The 22,476-nt window shown below is 34.7% G+C and overlaps 2 protein-coding genes across 4 annotated transcripts in view; one reads left to right on the forward strand and one right to left on the reverse strand.

Annotated features, from left to right (window-relative positions):
- The window catches only part of hpca (hippocalcin), an 802,490-nt gene that overhangs the window by 467,297 nt on the left and 312,717 nt on the right, over positions 1 to 22,476 (reverse strand). The window lies entirely within an intron of this gene.
- Positions 1 to 22,476, forward strand: part of atxn1a (ataxin 1a) — a 214,356-nt gene that overhangs the window by 136,380 nt on the left and 55,500 nt on the right. For all 3 annotated transcript variants that reach the window (XM_087294499.1, XM_087294498.1, XM_087294500.1), the window contains exon 3: positions 16,655 to 16,755. The gene's annotated coding sequence lies outside the window, so the exon portion shown is untranslated. The remainder of the gene's footprint in view (positions 1 to 16,654; positions 16,756 to 22,476) is intronic.

Here is a 22,476-nt window from a genome sequence, read left to right on the forward strand (position 1 = left end):
TCAATCTCTGCCTCGGCTGTGTCAGATAAACAGCACAATGACAGACATGAAGGAAGCAGATATCATGTAACGTTTGTGAGAAATACTACCGTATGAACTTTCCCAATGATTATTTGATGTATTTGTTGTGGAATTATTTCATGTATATTCAAGCCTTTCTGCTATGATGACTCACACACAATGTTGTTCTAATTCACGCACACACAAGCACAGAGACACACAAACATTTTAAAAACGTTTTAAACTTGTAAAACTCATTATTGAGCACATTTGATGACAATTGATGATCACAGAGAGCCGAACAGATCTTTTAATCCCAGTTGCTTTGCACACGTCCTGTCTTGTTGATATGATTATACGTTCTACTATGGAGATATGTTAATACCCAGCTGTCAATCAATTCAGTGGGCGGGGAATCTGCACTCCTTTGTCACTCTCAGCCTCAACATGAAGGGATTTGGATCCTATTTTAACATCAGGAAAAAAAATACTTATTGAGTTTGTATCATGACAGTGGACACACTATTATGACAGTGGACACACTATACCTACACACAGTTTTGTCCAAACAGCTTATAAAAGATTTTCATCATAGGTGCCTTTTAAAACATCTTATTTTGTTGTAGTAGTAGTGCCAAAAAAGACATTTGTATGCAACAAAGTTGAGCTTTTATTTTAAGTTATACATGTTAAAACTCTCCCAGAGCTCTAAGGTGTATTATTTTATAACATCTAAGCATGAAAACCCCGTCTTCCATTTATATAACACAGAAAAACCTGTCCACCGTTATGAGTCATTGCTTTTCTACGCTTGTTTCATGTATAAATATTGCTTTTTCCCTGGCTGAATAAGCTAGTCCTGTCTCATTATGTTAAATGATGGAATGAATATTGCTGTGGAAACAGGGAGCGTCCCTCAGCACCGAGGCTCCGTAAAAGTCATTTCTCATCATTAGAGACGCAGCCATTCAATGCTTAAATGCTGGAGTAGCGCTTCAGTGTGTGTGTTTAAGTGTGTTTACATGTGTTTATGTGCCTTTCAGTGTGTGTATGTGTGTGTGTGTTTGTCTCAAATGTGAGGGAATTGCCTGTTGCTTTGAGTGTAGATGCCTTACTTTTGTGTTTATGTGTGTTTACATGCTTTTCTGTCTCATATGAGAGGGACTTTTCTGTTGTTTGAGTGCAGATGCCTTGCTTTTGTGTGTTTATGTGTTTGTGTGTATCTATCTGTCTTGTATGTGAGGGAATTTTTCTATTGTTTGAGTGTAGATGCCTTACTAATGTGTGTTTATGTGTTTACATTCCTTTCTGTCTCATATGTGAGGGAATTTCCTGTTGCTTTAAGTGTAGTTGCCTTACGTGTGTGTGTGTGTGTGTGTGTGCGTGTGTGCGTGTGTGTGTGTGTGTGTGTGTGTGTGTGCGTGTGTGTGTGTGTGTGTGTGTGTGTGTGTGTGTGTGTGTGTGTGTGTGTGTGTGTGTGTGTGTGTATTTGAGGAGCGGATTCGCATTGTGTGGCTGAGATGAACTCTCTGTCGCTTCGCCATTGATCGCTGAAAAAAACAGAGCTGTAGTAATGATGTCATCACCTGCCTCTCAGTGCTGACCTTGAATGAAGAGTGCTACTGAGCATGCTCACTGCAGCACTGTGTCTGTGTATTTGCTTGTCCTAGTATTCATCACATTGTGGGGACCAAATATCCCCACAATAGCAATACCTGTAACTTTTGATCTCGTTGGGACATTTTTTAATCATCCATAATTAAATATTTAGGAAATTTAATTTAATTTGATGTTTTCTGTAAGTTTAATCAGTGTTGTACAGTATAAAAATGATTGTGTATGGGAAGTCCATGTACAACATGAAAACCCACTATATTATGTGTTTGTCTGCCTCAGTGTGTGTGTGTGTGTGTGTGTGTGTGTGTGTGTGTGTGTGTGTGTGTGTGTGTGTTTGTATAGTGTGTGCGCGAGAGTGCTGGATTCTGGAGGTTGAAAGAAGGAAAGCTTTCAACCTGGTGTCCTCTAATGCGCACACACACACAAATACACGCACACTCACACACCTGCTGCTGCTGAATTCCTTTGAGGCTCTCCATCTTGTTTCCTCTGTGTCCGGAGAGAAAAAAGAGACGATGTCTGCCATGGCACTTCCATCTGTATAAAAAAGGGACTCTGATTAGTCCATGTGAAAGGCATACGCTACACCTTATGACAGCTGAATGAGGCGTTCATGCTTCTTTGTGTTTGAGTTTAGATGACTTGATTTGAAATGTATTTGTGTTGTCTAATCGGTCTGATTTGCGGTGTTCTGGGGTTTTAGAATTAGTACACTGGTGTATAGACGTAGTTTATGCTAAAATGAGGATGCTGTGTCATTCAGAGAAATTGTAACAAGGATTGAGAGTATTTATGGGAATTCCTGGTATTATATAAATTAATGTAACAAAAAAGAGATTAATACCTTTATTGTAAGTCGGTACAGTTAAAACATGTATTAATATTATGAGAGATTTTGATTTGAGATAACTTTTTAAAATTGTACTTGTACTTTTGTACAGTACATCCACAAATAATACTTTATAATCAGGGCTTGACATTAACTTTTTTTAATCACAAGCCACTGTGGCTAGTAGATTTCTATCATTGCTAGCCACTTGCCATTTTCACTAGCCACACCTTTGTTTTTGTGAAATATTTTTTATATGCATAAATTTGACATGCTAAAGTTACTTGATTTAGATGTTGTGTTATGTCCACATGCCGCCCACTTCATTTCACCTTTTGTGTGTGTATTGTGTATGAGCTTGTGAGCAATGGGTTGTGTCGCATTGCAGTTAGTTTTTATTTTGCATGACTATTGTAATGTATCTAAACTATGCACTAGTAATCTGCCCTGGCTATAGGTCAGATCACCAGTTAACTACATTTAAACAGGGAGTTAATCTCATTTTAAAGCAATGTCCCCTCCTCTTTAAAAAAATAACACCCAATAGCATTTTGTTTTTAATTAACGCTGTGCCGGTAAGAGTGGTTGAGATCAAACAAATAAAATGTGAACTGTCTTAAAGGGGGCGGGGCATATTAGGTACTAGAGAGCATTTGATTGGTCATGATTTAATGAGAAACTGAAGTATGAGGTGATGTGAATAAAACCGTTGATTGATTTGATCATGGAAGTGACAACTACAAGCTTTACATGTTCATATCAGTTTTATATCTTCTAAACAACAATTTTGTTACTATTTTGGAACACACTCGCTTATAGATATCCTACAACTAAAAATACTGCTACTAACTCATTTAATTTTGTGGGACCTACTATTTACTGCATACTTAAGTCATTCCAAACCTTCATGAGTTTCTTAATTCAAACATAATGGTTATTTTGAAGAAAGCTGAAAATCTGTAACCATTGACTTCTGTAGTAGAATAGCAATTACTATTGAAGTCAGTGGTTACAGCAAGGGTGGGTAAACTCTAGAGGTGTGAACCTATACTGGTCTCACGGTTCGGTTCGGTTACGATTATCATGCCATCGATTCGGTTCAATTTGATATCTCGGTGCATCACGGTGCATGGACGATGCTTTCCATATATAGTGTTATATTTTAGGGGGGAGGCTATAACATGCTGTCTGTATAAACACACAGACACACAGCAACACACTGTCTCTCATTCAAACACATTCACAAACATAGACAGCATCAAACAAACAAACACACACACACGCACACACACACAAACAAACACACTTAAGCCCTTGCAACAGGGAGAGCTCGCGCTGAGCGAAGCAGAAAAACAAAAAAAAAACAAAAAAAAAAGCACTTTTCCGACAGTCCCTTACAGAGAGCTCCGCTCAGCGCGAGCTCTGCCGGCTAAAGTAAACGCAGATTGCGAGGGCTTAAACGGAGCAGTGCTCGTAATGTTGAGCGAAAAAAAGAAAGACAGCTGTAAAACATAACCAGCTTTGTCTTTCTGTAGGAAACACACTTTAGATCTTTTTAGGGTAAGCGTTTTTTGAGTTATTGCCGTCTATAACTGAAAGTGTGTCAGGAAAATCGAAAACAAAACCAACTGAAGCGCGCTCATTTCTGGCGCCCCACTGGCTATACAGCACCCTAAGCATTTGCCTATGGTGCCTATGCCACGGGCCGGCCCTGAGTTGGCTGAGAGTTGTAAATAACGGCGCTCACCTCCCTCGCGACAGAGCGCATAGGAGATAAATGACGTCACTACATAATAACCGGTTATATTTATTACTGAATCGATACCGAATTGTCCGCGTCTGCATCGCGGTGCACCGAAGAAACAATTAATTTTGACACCCCTAGTAAACTCGGCCCTGGAGGGCCGGTGTCCGGCACAGTTTAGCTCCAACTCTAATCAAACACACCTGCTTATAGATTTCTAGTGATCTCGAAGACACTGATTAGTATGTTCAGTTGTGTTTGATCAATGTTGATGCTAAAGTCAGCAGGACACCGACCCTTCAGGACAGAGTTTGCCCACCCCTGGGTTACAGGTTTCCAGCTTTCTCCAAAATATCTTCTTTTTTGGTCAACAGAAGAAAGAAAGTTAAACAGAAAAATAAAGAAAGTTTGAAACTAGTGAAGTGTAAATAATGACAGAATTAAATTTTGGGTGAACTATCCATTTAATATGTAATAATTTATTCATACATTTATATTATACCAAATTACTGCAGCACAACTGTTTCCAACTTTGATAAAAATAAGAAATATGTTAACACTTTAGTTAAAGCACCACGTCTCACTAAAATATTGGCTGTTTATGTGTATATAAATGACATATTCTGTGTGATCTTATTCTACATCCATAACCCTACTTAAAACGACTACTTTAATGACTATTAAAAAGTAGCAAATTATGAGCATATTGAGCTAGTAGTCATAGTCAATGATGTGTTAACAGTGAGAAAAATTAAGTGTGACCAGAATTTATTTTTAGCAACAAATCCTCATTTTAGAATTATGTGACACAGAAGACTGAAGTAATGATGATTGCTGAGTGTTTGAAATCACAAATAAAATGCATTTTAAATATATTCAAATAATAAAAAACATAAATAAATCAATTAATTAATTAATTTTTAAAAATTAAATTAAATAACTTAAATTGATTAAATGAAATTAAAATAATAAAAATGAAACAAAATAAAATACATTTAAATAAAACATTTATAAATAAATAAAAGTACAAAAATTCAAAATAATAATAAAAATTAAAATAAAATTGTTCCATAACCTACACAGCTGTAAAATTGTTCAGGCACTGATGCGCCCTCTAAACTTTCCTTTTACCTCTTAATCAGTCATCTCCAGTCATCCTCTCTGTTCTTTACTCTCCCTCTCTTTCCATGTTCTGTCTCTTTTGCCCGTTCACCAGGCTCCGCTACAAGGGTGGTATTGGCTTACTACTTGTCCTATATCTGCTCATGGGAAACTTACACGCCGCACTGTGTTGTGTAACACACACGTACAGTACACTACTCTACTCTAAAATGGACTTTGTGGGGCAGACTGTGAGAACTTGTTTTAGCAACCACAAACAGGTAAGGGGGCCCTGCTCATGTGTACGTGAGTGCTTGCATGCTTGAGTATTTTGTAATGTTGGTGATATTGGATATCTAAGATGTGTTTGAATTAATCATTTTCCTCTAGTCTGATTTGAAATAATTTCCCCTGTCGGTTTTAAGGGATGATGCAAAAGCAGCGCCAGAATGAGAGCTAAACATTCGTGTCTAAGAGACTTTCATTTTATTTCACACATGGATTCCCACAAAACATAAATAGCTAACTAAGTTTTTTGAAATGTGCAAACAAACAGTGCTAGGGTGTTGCTGTGTTCTGTTAATGCACACTTTTTGGTTGTTTGCATTTTGATGTGGTTGCTAGGATGTTCTGGGTGGTTGCTATGCAGTTCTTAAAGGTGCTGTATGTATGTTTTTAAGAAACATGCTAAGTGAACATTCTTGTTTATCTCAAAAACAATGCTGAAGTCAGATGTTCTGCTTTGAAAATGTGAGTTACGTGCCAGAACGGCTGCATTTGTTTTTTTTTTCATTTAAGCTGCCCTATGCCAGTTTAGCCAATTATATTTCAGCACCCTGGGTTGCCTTGTTGGAAAACTGCATATTTCATTTTATTCAGTCAAAAAGGCTCTCAAAGCATGCGTCCGTGACCGAAATGTGACTTCCGGATGACAGTAGCAGACTCTGAAATGAGATGCAGATTCAGAGTTCCAGTTTAGGTTATTAATTAGCAAACTATATAAATATTACAAGCGTAAACATTAGGTGAGCAGGTTACATTGTAACTCTGTGTCCTAACAACACGAGATGTGCAACGATAAGCAATTTAGCTGTTTGCACACAGCCATTCAGAAGCACAGGATATGCACTCATTCACCAAAAGTTATAATCTAATTAATACATATTAATCCTCTTTATCATTATTAAATGTAGATGCTGAATCACTATGTGTTGGTTTTGGGTCACAGTTCTAAAGTTCAATTTCAAATGGTTTATTTTATTTTCAAGATCTGAGGTGAACTTTCTGCTGCTGCTTTCAGTAGTATGGCAATAAAGGTCCTGTAATATGGCATTCAAACTCACATTATTAGCATTTAACACTGAATAAAGCACATGAGCTGTACCTGAGGTGATCATTGTCAAAGTTTTCTGTTCTTCAGCTGCAAGAAATAGATGCCATTTCTAATAAATCAATTTGAGGTGTTAGTTAGGACATAAACTCCTTTTAATATAGAAAATATTCTCTCTATCGCGCTCCGTTGCTTTTATAACGAACACAATTTAAATCAGCCTTTAGGCTCGATAGTCAGGCTCACTCCTGTTGTTCCTTAATCTGGCAACCTGTGCTTGCGTTTGTTTTGATCCAGAAATGCAATACCTAGTTCAACCACTGGGTGTCAAACTTACAATCTGCACCTTTCAGGTGTTTTGAGGTGATTCCAATCCACTTGTTAAGTGTGACGTCACGCGAATCGGCTTCCGGGTCCAAGCGCTCTATTCAAATGTATGGGGAGTCTCATGTAGTGGTAATTATAAACGTTTACAAAGCGATTTATTACTTTCAAAAATCACGATCGCAATATATATGTCCATGCCTAATGTCCGATGGCCAGAAAGTCATTCATTTTTTTTATAAATTGTTAAAATGTTGGTGTTTGTGATACGGCAAGCCCAGAGATTGTTTTGTACACTATGACTTTATATACAATTAACTTTAATGTGTGATATGAATTAAAAGTGATCATAAACAAATAATTTCTCAACTCAAATGAGTGGCTGCTTGGACCCGGAAACAGTATTACATACGTCACCAACACGTCACCACTTAACAAGCGGATAGTATCTGGATGTAGCCTTTATGATGCAAGCTGAGATTGCATCACTCAGCAATGCAATGTCAGACACAATGCCCTCAATGGAGCGAGTGACGTCACTGTGATGGGTAGGGTTAGGGGTAGGGTTAGATGAGCGCATTAAAAAGCATTGGATGCAGCTCAGATTGCACTGCACCAGGTCTGCATCCAGACCCCTCTCGTTGATTCTCGTGCATTCTGATGTGATCTAAGCTGCCCTGGCAGGTTTGTTAATGTGTTATGCTGTGGTTGCTAGGGTATTCTGACATTTTGATGGGTTATTAATGCCTGAGTTATAAAATAGGAGTAATTAGTTATCTTTGGGGTTAATGCATTGTGATATGGTTGCTAAGGTCATGCAGTATAGTTGCTAAGGTGTTCTGGTTGTTCACATAGGTGTAATAGTTGCTATATTGTTTTGGATGTTAATGCAGTTGATACTCTGCAAAAAAAATGCAGGGTTTTACACAATTTATGTATGTTTTCTAGGTGACGTAGTGGCACAGTAGGTAGTGCTGTCACCTCACAGCGAGAAGGTCGCTGGGTTGCTGGTTCGAACCTCGGCTCAGTTGGCGTTTCTGTGTAGAGTTTGCATGTTCTCCCTGCATTCGCGTGGGTTTCATATGGTTGCTCCGGTTTCCCCCACAGTCCAAAGATATGTGGTGCAGGTGAATTCTGTAGGCTGAATTGTCCGTAGTGTATGAATGTGTGTGGATGTTTTCCAGAGATGGATTGTGGCTGGAAGGGCATCTGCTGCGTAAAAACAAGTTGGATAAGTTGGCGGTGAATTCCGCTGTGGCGATCCCGGATTAATAAAGGGACTAAGTAGACAAGAAAATGAATGAATGAATGTATGTTTTCCCAACACAAATTGATTGTTTACTTAATAAATTTAAGTGGATTGAACCCTGCTAAGAATTCTCCTGTTTTAGCTCATTATAGAAGTTCAAACAAGCAAGAAAAAACTTGAGTGTGTTGATATCAGTGCTAGATTGTTGCTAAGTAGATTGCTATAGTGTTTTGAGTCGTTGCTTACAGTCCAAATCTAAAGACCTAACTTATCCCACAGGTCAATGTAAGTCTATGGTATTTTTAAATTATGCTGTAAAAAATGCTGGGTTCCACATAATTCATTCATTTTGTCTTAACACCATTCAACACAATTCAATTAAGTTAACTTAGTATTTTTTACAAAATTAAGTGGATTAAATATACAACCATAATTAAACATAAAATGAGGCTATAACTGCAAAAAGGTCCACTTTTTAAGAAAAAAGAACCACCCCTTTCACCAGACTGGCTACAGGCCTGATATATACCTACTGTACATGCATATATACATCATTAAAGAAAGAAAGAGGGGGAAAATATTGCATATATGAATACAAATAAAGATCCAATTATGAACATCTGTATTTTGTACACAAGTACGTAGTAAATAAGTCCACTTAATGTAAACTGTGACCACAATTCCTTAAAAGTTTGTTACAGTTCATCAAATCAAATTGATCAAAGTTTGTGTTCACTGCTAGAAAATTCCTATTCTTAAAAGCATTTACTACACATGCGTGTCACCTTAAACACTGACCTGAGGGATCCTGGCAGTCTTGTTTACACAACACAACAGCCTGAGCTAGGCCTCCAGGAGCTGATTTAGAGGGAAGTGATGTTCAGAGAAATGTCTAAATGGTGTGTGAAGCATGTCTCATAAAAAGACTGAGCTTGCAAGAAATACTCCACTGCCGTTTATGACTTGTGGCTGGAGCCGCAACCACGTGACACATAAAAGTGGAAAAAGACATTAAAGTGGCAGTAATGGTGTTTTTTTATCGTTAAACAGCTGCACACAGTTCACCTGATAGAAACGCTCATCCACAGGATTTTGTTCTAACTTCAGATTTCTGGAAATACAAAACAGATTCAGAGGAATTAGTATCATGCTTGGTTACCTATTGGTAAATGCTCCTGGTCTAATCATTTTCTCACCGTAGTAAAGCAGATCTCCTCTTGACTCTGGGTTAGATTGATCATTCACGTTGTGGTTGTAGCAGCAATATGAAGATCATCTGTGTCTCATAGACATTTTGAGGTAGGACATTCAAGCAGTCTGCAGTGGGTTTAGTTTTGGTGCATTGGACAATTAACCTGCTGCTAGATCATCTACATATTAGATTGTTGTAGTAAGTACTAGAAAACCGATTAGTTTCACCACAACAATCTCAGTTATGCACAAAGCACAAACTTTCAGCAATGTTAAATAGTAGCTCTTTCTTCTTTTAATCTTTAATCTTCTAATCTTTTTTTTTTGTACATTTGTCATTTTGTCTGATTTTCATATAATTCTTTGCCTCCAATTAAATTTTGTTATGATTTTGGTTGACATAAAAGTTTCTAATGCTTGATTGAAGTTTTTAAATCAAGGAGATACAAAGATATTGAACAAATCAGATTTTAAGTTATTGTGCTGCTCTTCTATAATCCTAAAAAGATACTGTAACATACAATGATTAGAAAAAAAACAGAATATATACAAATATAGAAATGAGTATTTGTGTCAGATAGTTTTTTAAACAGAAAATAGAAAATGGATTGATAGTGTGAGTACCCACATAGAAATCTTATATATGACAATATATGCATATGGCATATGTTAAATAAAAGTATATATTTGGATTTCAAATCTATAAATTGCTGTATGTCAGCAGTGGTGGTGGTGTGCATTGGCACGAGACCGCAAGCCTAGTGCCTTAGTGTCCCACCAGTAATGATATACATCCATATCGCTCTGCTACTCGTGTGGTACTGCGTTTAACAATTCGATGGCCTAACCGTGTAAATAAAAAAGAAAATCAAACATGTAAAGTCTAAAAATCCTTTTGTATGAGGAACTACTTTTTTCTGCCATTCATTCACATCTGCAGCTGATGTCAGAAAATACATAAGAGTTGAATGATTCTCTAGGGTAATATCTAAAGCGATGACAAAACGGGGGATTTTGCTCACATTTTAAGATTATGAGGCTGATCGCCATGAAATGCCTTCAGTCTAGAGACATTTCCCACACTCAGAAATAAAGGTACGCGAGCTGTCACTGGGGTGGTACTTTTTCAAAAGGTACAAATTTGTACCTTAAAGGTCCATATTAATACCTCAAGGGTACTTAAAATTACAAAAGTGTTCCTCTTAAAATTTTTAGGTACTACCAGGGCTTAATTTTGCCGGAACACACCTCTGAAATCTGATCCAGCACCTCATTTTACCTATCCCCTTTCTCAACCACCCTCCTCCCCCTTCCGCAGATTAACTGTTTATATATAATAACTTTACTGTTAAAAGTTATTATTAATTAGTTAATAAATAATTAAAGTTATTAGTGACTAATAAAGTCATGGTAACTAATAGCCTTAACACTTCTGATTTTGATTGTAATGCAATCATGTGCATCTTTTGTAAAGCTGCTCTGCAACAATAATTATTCTAAAAAGCTCTATACAAATAAACTTGAATTTCATTGAATATATGACATTTTTTATAATGTGTAAAATCCAAATTTGAATTTGTATGCATATGTAGTTTGCATATATTTCCATGTATCAGATTTATAATTGGGAATATCAAAGCAAATGTTCAGGATATGCATTATGTTAACATTATGTGCATAATATTATAATGTATAATATCATGCTTTTATGTAAAAGAAGTAGCTAAAAATGTTACTTTTGGCAAAAACCAATCTGTTTTCAAGCTTCTTAAATGCACAGGAGACCAAGGGGGTTTTAATATGATAGCATGTCTAGTATGTCTGCATATATAATGTTGTATAGTATAGCACTTGTGTTTTGGTTTTTCTCCTGTGTTGCCTTCGGATTTGGCACTTGTTCCCTCCCTCGTTCACATGTTCACACATCCCACTATCAGTCCTCGGTCTCAGACTCCTGTAGCACTAATGGCTGTTGTCACAAGTTTTACTGCAGCACCCGCTGCGACCATCTGTCTGGTCTCTCTCTCGCTCATCAATGATGCTTTATCAGCACGTCTGCCAAAATACAATGTTGCCAGAGCAGCACAGAGGATAATTAATCTGCAGAATTGGATGATATGGCACAAGTGTATACTTGTTAATCACTGCAAAGAAAGCACGAAATGACATTGACATGAAACCGTGACCTCTGCCTTCCATTTGCATCGCAACTCACGGCATAAATCCTGCTGCCTTGCAACTAGGGGATGGGTGACAATGGACATGTGTATTGATATTTGTGGTTATTCTATTGTTCTGAAAGACTGTAAATTTAAAATGTGTATCAAACAAAAGTTACTTAGAAATTGTATATTAATAAATCATATATACATTAAAGAAAAAATATTTATATGCAGTTGAAGTCAAAATGATTACCCCTCCTGTGAATCTTGTTTTCTTTTTCAAATATCTCCCAAATGATGACTAACAGAGCAAGCAATTTTTCACAGTATTTCCGATAATATTTTTCTTATTATTTGTTTTATTTCTGCTAGAATTACAGCAGTTTATATATTTTTAAGTCGTTTTAAGGTCAAAATTATTTGCTCCCCTGTTTTTTTTTTGTTTTTTTTTTGATTGTCTAATGAACAAACCATCTTTTATTACTTTACCTATTTAATAAAATGTCATGCACTGTCACCATGGTAAAGATAAAAGAAATTAGTTTTTAGAAATTAATTCTTAAAACTATTATGTTTAGAAATGTGTTAAAAATCTGCTTCACATTAAACAGAAATTAGTCTAAAAATAAACAGGGGGCTAATAATTCAGGAGGGCTAATAATTCTGTCTTCAACTGTATAAATACATTTTTTTATACAAAAAAAATATGTAAATATACATATACGTTTTCTGAATTTTTTAATTAGTCATTATTTATATTAATAAGAAGTTATAAAAGAAAAATGTTAATTTGCAATGTGCTGCTAAATATCTATATTGACCATTGTCATTATTCAGGCTGTAATAGTAGTAGTAGTAGTAGTTGTTGTTGTTGTTGTAGTTGTAGTTGTGGTTGTTGTAGTAGTAGTAGTAGTAGTAGTAGTAGTAATTGTTGTTATAGTCGTAGTTGTGGGTTGTGGTTGTTGAAGTAGTTGTGGTTGTTGATGTTGTTGTTGTTGTTGTTGTTGTAGTTGTGGTTGTTGTAGTAGTAGTAGTAGTAGTAGTAGTAGTAGTAATTGTTGTTATAGTTGTAGTTGTGGGTTGTGGTTGTTGAAGTAGTTGTGGTTGTTGATGTTGTAGTAGTAGTAGTTGTTGTTGTTATAGTAGTAGTTGTGGTTGTTGAAGTAATAGTAGTTGTTGTAGTAGTAATAGTTGTGGTTTTATTAGTAGTTGTGGTTGTAGTAGTTGTTGTTACAGTAGTAGTTGTTACAGTAGTAGTTGTTGTTATAGTAGTAATTGTGATTGTTGTAGTAGTAGTAGTAGTAGTTGTAGTTGTTGAAGTGGTAGTAGTTGTTGTTGTTGTTGAAGTATAGTAGTAGTGGTTGAAGTAGTAGTAGCAGTCATTGTGGTGGTGATGGTGGTGGTAGTAGTAGCTGTAGTAGCAGCATCAATTGCATTAGTAATTGCTATAGTAGTAGTAGTAGTTGGTGTACAGTAGTACTTGTTGTAATTAATATTATTGTTATTATTACTGTTGTCCATTTTTTACTGTCATTATATCTATCAATACATTACTAAATTATATACATTACATCTTTTTTTATGTATATCTATGTTATTTGCTTTGTTAATTGATATGTGTGACCTATAACAATTTTAACTATGCATGTATACATGTTGAAATCAGAATTATTAAAACCCCTTTGATTTTTTTTTCTTTCTGTTTTTAATATTTCCCAAATGATGTTTAACAGAGCAAGGAAATTTTCACAGTATGTCTGATAATATATATATTTTTTTTCCTGGGGAAAGTCTTAATTGATTTATTTTGGCTAGAATAAAAGCAGTTTTAAATTTTTTAAAAACCTTTTTAAGGTCAAAATTATTAGCTCCTTTAAGCTATATTTTTTAAATTGTCCGCAAAACAAACCATCGTTATACAATAACTTGCCTAATTACCCTAACCTGCCTAGTTAACCTAATTAACCTAGTTAAGCCTTTAAATGTCACTTTAAGCTGTGTAGAAGTGTCTTGAAAAATATCTAGTCAAATAATATTTACTGTCATCATGGCAAAGATAAAATAAAACTATTATTAGAAATAAGTTATTAAAACTATTATATTTAGTTATATAATAGTTATATAATATAATAGCAATATTTTTATATTGGTTAATAAATCTGATTGCAACTGTACTGTATACAGTATGTGTGTACTCTGACCTGTTCACCCAGTTATCTTTACATGCGCACACACACACGAAAACACACATGCCAGTACCTGACGTTTTTTTTTTTGTTTGTTTGTTTTGTTTTGTTTTTTATCTGTTCTTTGTTGTTTTTTCTCTCTTTTTCTTCCACTTTTATGTGATCCCAGCTTTTGTACCTTTTTTAGAACATTACAATAAAAAAAAAAAAAATAATAATCAGTAAATAAATATCTGCATCGGCCAAAAGATATATGCTTTTTAAGATGCTTAAAAGTGGCATCTTTTGGACTTTTTAGAGACTTTTGGTCACTAAGAAATCTCTGTCGAACTTGAAACCGCTATTTTCATGCAGGGCTTCCAGTTCTTTGAGATTAGTCAACCTCTTAAAATATTTTTGTACATCCGTAGCTGCGACACAAATGCTACATAAGCAGAGGGCATGTCACTTGGAAATAGATTGCCGCTATCTAATCCTCTAAAGGCAACAGTTTATTTCTCACGTAATACCCCAGAGATGAATGACACACGGCTTCCTCACTGCAATCTGCAATCTGCGCTGCGGAGTCCCGCTCCTCAATACTGATCTAAGATCTGCGCTTCTGGGAGTTGAGAGATGTGATGTCATTACCGTGTTAATGCCTTATGGAATATCGCAGGTGGTTACCAAAAAAAAAAAAACAGATAATGCTGATCTGAGTGCAGCTCTAACGAGGAGCATCTTTATTCAAAGTGGAAATATCATGAATATCTGACTTTTTCCATGTTTATGTGCTATAATCAGATCCCTGGTGCATGTACCAACCCAGAAAAAGTGTGTAAGGAAAACCCAGTAACTATGTTTTAATCAGACTTTTTTAGCAAGCATGTGGATAAACAAACCGTTTAGATTTTACACCTCTGTTGATGCAAGAAGAAGAACTTGAATATTATATTATATTATATTATATTATATTATATTATATTATATTATATTATATTATATTATATTATATTATATTATATTATATCATATCATATCATATCATATTATATTAGATTAGATTTTATTTTATTATACCTGCACGTTTCCGCCCACTCTGCCAATGCAGTAGCCAGATATTTTAGTGAAAGTGAAAATCATGTGACATGTAGCCAAGTATGGTGACCTAAACACTGAATTTGTGCTCTGCATTCAACCCAAGTTAATCGGCAACCCTGCCTGTGCCAGGACTCGAACCTGCAACTCTTTCGATCACAGGTCCTGCTCTTTTATCACAATGAGAGATTTACAATATGTCTGTTTACTATGAATGAGTCTCCAAAGACATTTAAAATCTGAGTTACTGGGGAAAGGAAATAAATCAATTTTATGGCACACTGTACCACCAACAGGGGTCAGTTCGAAACTCCTTTGCAGGTTCAATATCATACATCATTTTAAAATGTACTTCTTTGTATTTTGGAGAAATAGGATTTTTTTGCATTTAATTTTCTTAACTAAATTCTTATTAAAAGGTTTTAAAATATAATTTATTTTAAAAGCACCAGGATAGCATTGCTGTATAAGGCACTTTCTAATATTTTTCTTGTCTTTAAATTTAACTACCTAAAATTTAACTTACCTAATTTAATATACATAGTTTTTGGTGTTGCCGTGGAATAAACTAGCATCTCTTTTAACATATTAATTAAAGGTAAGGGAATACCTCTAATCACTTTAAAATAATCTTTTTTAACACAATTAAATTTAAAGATAGTACCAAGCTCATTGCAGCTAACAAAATATGCAGTACTGACCAAATACCATTTTGCCACCAGTTCTCTAAAAAAAAAAAAAAAAGATTAACGATACATTAATATACAGTGATTGTTCAATAATGACACATTATGAGGACTGAGGTTATGTTTGTGCAGCATTTTCCAATACAACAAAACCTGCTTATGAAAATTGGAAAGTTTCAGTGGAATTTTAATTCAAAGTCACATTTTTTTTTTTTTTTTTACAATTTATAGCTCCCAGCTTTTTAAACAAATAAGATGGAATCACAAACTAATATAAATCCTCATTTTTTTAAAATAAATGTTTGCAGCTGTTTAAGTTAAAGTACTCCGTTCATAGTATCAAAATCTATAGTCTTTAATCCACCTTCACTATATTCCTTATTTATGTCATCTTTCCTAATATAATGGTACTTTTTTCTCCAAATGAAATCATAATTAATTCTGTTTATTTATTTTAACTTTTTGGATGAAATTCATAATAAGAAGCATAAATGAATCTGGAAATATGCATCTAGAAGTTGTATCATCTCCCTCTCTGATTTTGTGACTCTGATAATTACCTGTATGGTTTCAGTTTACTATTGGTCACTTCTGACATCTTGCCTGCATGTGATTTGCTTGTTTTGTTGTTTCTGAAGTGTCAGAATAGCCTGTAAAGTCTCTCTTCTGGAAATCAGCAACATATTTGAATATAAAAGGACATATTTTAGCTCACCCACCACAGTAGAGGCAGACTTTGACAAGCTATAACAAATGATCTGTTGGTTATTTTGTGCTAAAATTTTACAGAGGCACGCTCTAGGGACACTTGAGTAATCTATTTGACATCTTATAAAAAAGGGCATAATATATCCCTTTTAAAGAGCACACTCACTGCACACGCTCACTCCGCCTTTGTGTTGTCTTGTTAGTCGGTTTCCATAGAGGTCTGCTCTGTGTTGAGAGCGTCTGAAGGGAGTGGAGCTGCAGGATGACAGAGTTGCACTAGTATGAGTGGAGTAAAAGCACTCGAGTGCACCTGGATCATGTTTGCTCATCGCTTGTTTCATGACCTCATGACGGGACGGGGTTTCAAGGGTGCGAATGTGTCTTGTTGGTGACTGTACAGACTCTGGAACTGTGTTGTTATTAATACACTGTATGTTTTTGTGTCTGCAGGCTGTGCTGGAGGCCTGCGCTGAAACTACGAGCCGCGTTGGGATTGTAACGACTTCAATGGGCCACAACACTCACTGAAACACTGGAGGCTACTGAATGAGGTATATGAGCTAGCCGCACTCGCACACATGTTCACACATGAACATGAGCACTGACATTAAATTCTAGATTTTAATTAATTTAATCTGTATTATATACAATTTAAGTCAGAATTATTAGCCCTCCTGAATTATTGGCCACCTGTATATTTTTTCCTTAATTTCAGTTTAATGGAAAAAAAGACTTTCTCAACACATTTCTAACCATAAACAGCTTTTTAAAAAAATTAATAGCTTAATAATGATTGTATTATTTGGAATATGACAGGTAATGGCTGCCGCCATGTTTATTCTGAGCTGCAGGAGACAGTAAAGTCTAGATGGGATAGTATTGCGTAATTTTTGTGACACTGGTCAACAATAAATAATATTTTTACATTACCATGAGGGTTGCGGTTAGGGTTAAGGTAGTGGTAGATGCTAATAAAATACAAAAATTGCATAGTTTAATAAACAGTGTAAATACTTCTCATTATGGGCGTTGCTAGGCCTATTTTAGTAGGGCTGTAGCCCCCCATATTACCACTCAGCCCCTCTAAAACTTTTGCGATCAGCTCATTGCCTCTATTGCCTCAGTCCCCTTTAAGTTTGCTAAGAAAATGGTGTTTATTAATAAAATTGTTAAAATATCTGCTTATTATTTACATTCCGATCCTGAAATATGTGAATTAGCCTGTAAGTTTAAAAATATATATTTATATGTGTCACTTAATTTGAAAGGTTTATTTATGTAATACAAGGAAACAAAAAATGCATTTGAATATAGAAACTTATTTAGAACTCAAATGGCTATGCCTGTCTATGTAATACAGTGGAATACTAGTATACAATAAATATTAAACAAACATTTTTTGGTGAAATGTAATATATATATATATATATATATATATATATATATATATATATATATATATATATATATATATATATATATATATATATATATATATAATTATAATAATTATAAATATATATAATTATAATTATATATATATAATATAATTTAATTTTTTATTTTTTGGAGCCCCCCTAAATGGAAATACTAAAATCATACTCCTCATTAACTTCCAATCGCAGCTGTATCCCTTCTAGCACAACTGCAGGAGAGATCCGAGCTGCTGGATTCACATCATGTTTATTTATAGTTTTCTTTTAAAATACATAAAGGTAAGCAACTGTTTATCTGGGAGAGGAATAGAGAAAATACTCTAGTAACATAAACAATGTATATCTTATGTGGATAAAGCCATCGTCCAGTTTTAGGGGCTAATAATAATAATTAATAATATTGACCCTAAAATGTTTTTAAAAATTTTAAACTGTTTATATTCTAGCTGAAATAAAACAAATAAGACTTTCTACAAAAAATATATATTATTGGAAATACTGTGAATATTTACTTGCTCCTTTAATCGTTATTTTGGAAAAAATTTAAAAAGAAAATCATAGGAGGGTTAATAATTTTGACTTCAACTGTATATATGACCAATTTATTTTTTCATGAAATGAAAATGACAACAGCACACACACACACAGATGCCTTTTGATAGCAATGACCTTTAATTCTACATTTTACTACTTATCTGGAGCGCAATTGTAAAAATAACTCTTGCTTAATCTGTGTCCTACTCACCCGTTCAGTCAGGCAGTGATTGGTGGAGCAATAACTCAGATCTGCCTAGCAACAGATCTGTTTACTAGACAACACAGCTGGGGCTGAAAGAGGCACTTTCACATAAAACACCTCCAGGAAAAAAAACTAGTTTGCTCAAACCGCTTGGGAAACACAGCTTTAATGATTCATGCCTGAAGAGCTGGCGTACTGTAATGTGCAGGTTTACTGTAGTGTGTTCACACGTGCGGATTGTTATAGGTACGTCTCATTAGAGAGTAAAACACACGTGCGCATGTGTTCAGGCATGTTCTAATGAGTGTAGGTGCGGTCTAATGTAGTTTACATGCTTGATGTCATGTCAGTCTGAATTTGTATGGTTTAAAAAGCTAGATTTGTGAATGAGTGGCATTGATAGCCCACTGCTCGTGAAAGAAACATTGTTGTGCTAATGTTTGTGCTGATTGTAAATTAATTCATGAAAATAAGGCTAGTGTAATTAAAGCTACATAACACTTGTTTATAAGATTGTCATTAACCCTTTATAATCATGACAAGACATGTCATAAATATGAAATAGATTTCTTTTCACTGAGTTAGGTCATTTTAAATGGAAATATGATATTGTTTGAGATATCTTTATGAAAACTTGACATAAACAAATTTAAAATTAAAGCTTTTCTTTGTCCTTGTCAAGACAGCTGGACATCACCAAGAAATTAAAATCAGCCAGTGTCTTTGTCATGACAACTTGACATCAGCAAGACAACATAACTTGTCATAAATCTGTCATGAACATGATTGTCATGAGGCCATTGTAATTGTCATGAATATTTTTTCTGATCAGTTTTTCAATTTAGCAAACTGAATTTGACATTTTAATTCAAATATCAATTTGTACCACTGTACACTACCTGACTAAAGTCTTGTCGTCGATCCCAGTTGTAAGAGCAACAAATAATAACTTGATTTCTAGATCATTTGGAAAAGTGGCAGAAGGTAGATTTCTCCTATGAATCATCTGTTGAACTGCATCCCAATCATCACAAATACTGCAGAAGATCTACTGGAACCCACATGGACTCAAGATTCTCAGACAAATCAGTCAAGTTTGATGAAGGAAAAATCCTGATTTAGGATTAAATTCAGTATGGGGATGTGTGAGAGATCTGAAGAGAGGATGGCAACATCAACAGCCTGGGGTATCAAGACATTTCTGCTGCCCATTACATTAAGAACCACAGCAGAGGGCAAATTCTTCAGCAGGATAGCGCTCCTTCTCATATTTCAGCCTCCATATCAAAGTTCCTCAAAGCAAAGAAGTTCAAGTTTGAGTCAAGGATTGGCCAGCCCAGTCACCAGACATGAACATTATTGAGCATGTCAGGGGTAAGATGAAGGAGGAGGCATTTACGATGAATCCGTAGGATCTTGATAAACTCTAGGAGTCCTGCAAGAACGCTTTCTTTGCCATTCCAAATGACTTTATTAATAAATTATTTTGAGTCATTGCCGAGATGTATGGATGCAGTTGTCCAAGCACATGGAAGTCATATACAATATTTATTCTTTTCCCACTGCACTATGACTTTATATTCTGTACCGTATATTTTTCTGTAAAGTGACAAGACTTTTGACAGAAAAGTCAGACCCTACTGTCCTAATTAAATAATTAAAAATCAAGAATTTTTTCTTATTTTATTTTGGTAAAATTAATGTAATCTAGAGGTTTTTCCCCCTTTATAGAAGCCACTTTGTGTTCCTAAAACTTGGATAGGGGACGAGGCTTTTGTCTGGTAACTGTATAGTTTAGTTGAGATCAAGAAAAATATTTTTGACAGCGCTATTAAATGTTATAAAAATATTTAATAAAATGTTTATTTGTGATTCATTATTACATTTTTGTTCAATTATGTATTATATTTTGTGTGTTAAAATTTTTTTATGTAATAGCTGAATTTAATATTTATAATTTAGCAACACTGCTAACTGTAAAAATTTAAACGGACACAAGAGGAACTACCGAAACTTATCAGCTATTATAGATGCAGTTGCAATCACCAAATGGCTTAATTTGAAGTAATTAACAAGCTTGGTCAATACATTTTCACATGCGCGAGGCAAATAGTCACACAGGCAGTGCATGCTCACGGGCAGACCTAGGAAAGCATTGATATGAGCTCATTCTAAGGGAGATTAATGGAGACATATGAAAATGAGTACTTGATGAACTGAGGTTTTCTTTTCTGTGTCTGCATTCTGTCAGACAGCTCTACTCTGCCAATAGCTTCTCAAACCAATCATGGGCTTTTAGAGTAAAAGCTCTCATCCAGTTAAAGGTCACTGGCCTCTTAGTGTGTGTGCTGAAGCATAGCAATTCATCACACTCACACTGCTTTCTAATGCTTTCTGAATGTCCTAATCTCCCATTAAGTGTTAATATGGCAAAGGTGGGTTTTTGCAATGTGTTTTTTTATTTTCTGTTGGTTAGTTTAAAACAAATATATCCTAGAGAAATGGATGACAAATTGATGCGGTGAGCGCACTGTAATGCTTCAGAAGTGCTTTTTTAAGTGTGATGTCACTCTAAAAAGCTGGAGGATTTGTCAGATCAAAGTATAATATAAAAATATAAACCATGGCATCATTGTTTTGTTCCCAACTCTGCATATTTCTTCTATTTGCTCTTTTCTTTATTGGCAGTGGCAGTTTTTCTTGATGATTCTATCATATACATGTTTCAAAGATGACTTATATTTTAAAAATAAATTATTTGAATTATTACTGTAAGGAAAAAATGGTTCTCTGCCCCTCATTGGAGGATGAGTAAATCATACTAAAATGAGATCATTCAATGAATATGAATTAGCCACTAAATCAGAAGTTCAGAATTACCACAATAGTGTATTGGACTGACAAAATATGTTCATTTTACAATTTTTATCTGTTTTTTTATGAGTTTTTGTAAATACGATTAGAAGTGGATGACACTGAATACAGGTGTAAACAGTGTTTAAAACTATCACAATGGCATTTTTGGTTTTTAGCCAAAAGAGAAAAATAGTTAAATGTGAGAGAAAAAAAGGTATGCTGTGCCGTACTGCTCAGCAGTGTTCAGTGAGCTGATTTCACTCTTCTTCCTTCCATAGTCTCTTGGCAGAGTGAAGCAGCTTTCACACTGGACGCAGAAAGTGCTGCGTTACGAAACCAATTTATTTCATTGGTTTGTTATACACAAGTGATTTTCGACCAAAGCGAAAGAAAAATCTTTAAAAAGCTTGTGTGCACTTTGGTCAAAATTAGAATGAGCTCAATATTCTGCTCATGTACATGTACGGTTGCAATCAGAATTATTAAATCCTCATTGAATTTTTTATTTTTTTATTTCTCAAATTATGTTTAACAGAGAAAAGACATTTTCACAGTATGTCTGATCATATTTTTTTCTGAAGAAAGTCTTTTTGTTTTATTTTGCCTAGAATAAAAGCAGTTTTTATTTAAAAAAAAAAACATTTTAAGGTCAAATTTATTAGCCTCTTTAAGCTATATTTTTACAGAACAAACCGTAATTATACAATAACTTGCCTAATTACCCTAACCTGCCTAGTTAATCTAATTAATCTAGTTAAGTCTTTAAATGTCACTTTAAGCTGTATAGAAGTGTCTTGAAAAATATCTAGAAAAATTTTTTGTACTGTCATCATGGCAAAGATAATAACAAATCAGTTATTAGAGATGAGCTATTAAAACTATTATTTTTAAAAAATCTGTTGAAATTTTTTTTCTCTCCGTTAAACAGAAATTGGGGGGAAAAAACAGGGGGGCTAATAATTCAGGGGGTTTTATAATTCTGATTGCAATAAAAGCATGCATACTGAACTATACATGAACTCTACTTACTAACCAGAAAATGGTTCTTTTATGAATTTATATTCAGTGATGTCATGCCACATCAAAGAGATTCAAATAGTTTGTAATGATGAAATCTCTTAATAAAATGGACAGACTTTTTAAAGATGAATGTTGTCATCAACCAGCAAGAAGGTGACGACTTATTTAAATTTAAAATCATCACTCTTTAGGTGTATTTTTTTATTTATTTTTTTTGTCCA

The sequence above is a fragment of the Danio rerio genome, chromosome 19 (assembly GCF_052040795.2).
Source record: "Danio rerio strain M-AB ecotype USA chromosome 19, GRCz13ab, whole genome shotgun sequence".
In the NCBI taxonomy this organism is placed as follows: Eukaryota; Metazoa; Chordata; class Actinopteri; order Cypriniformes; family Danionidae; genus Danio; species Danio rerio.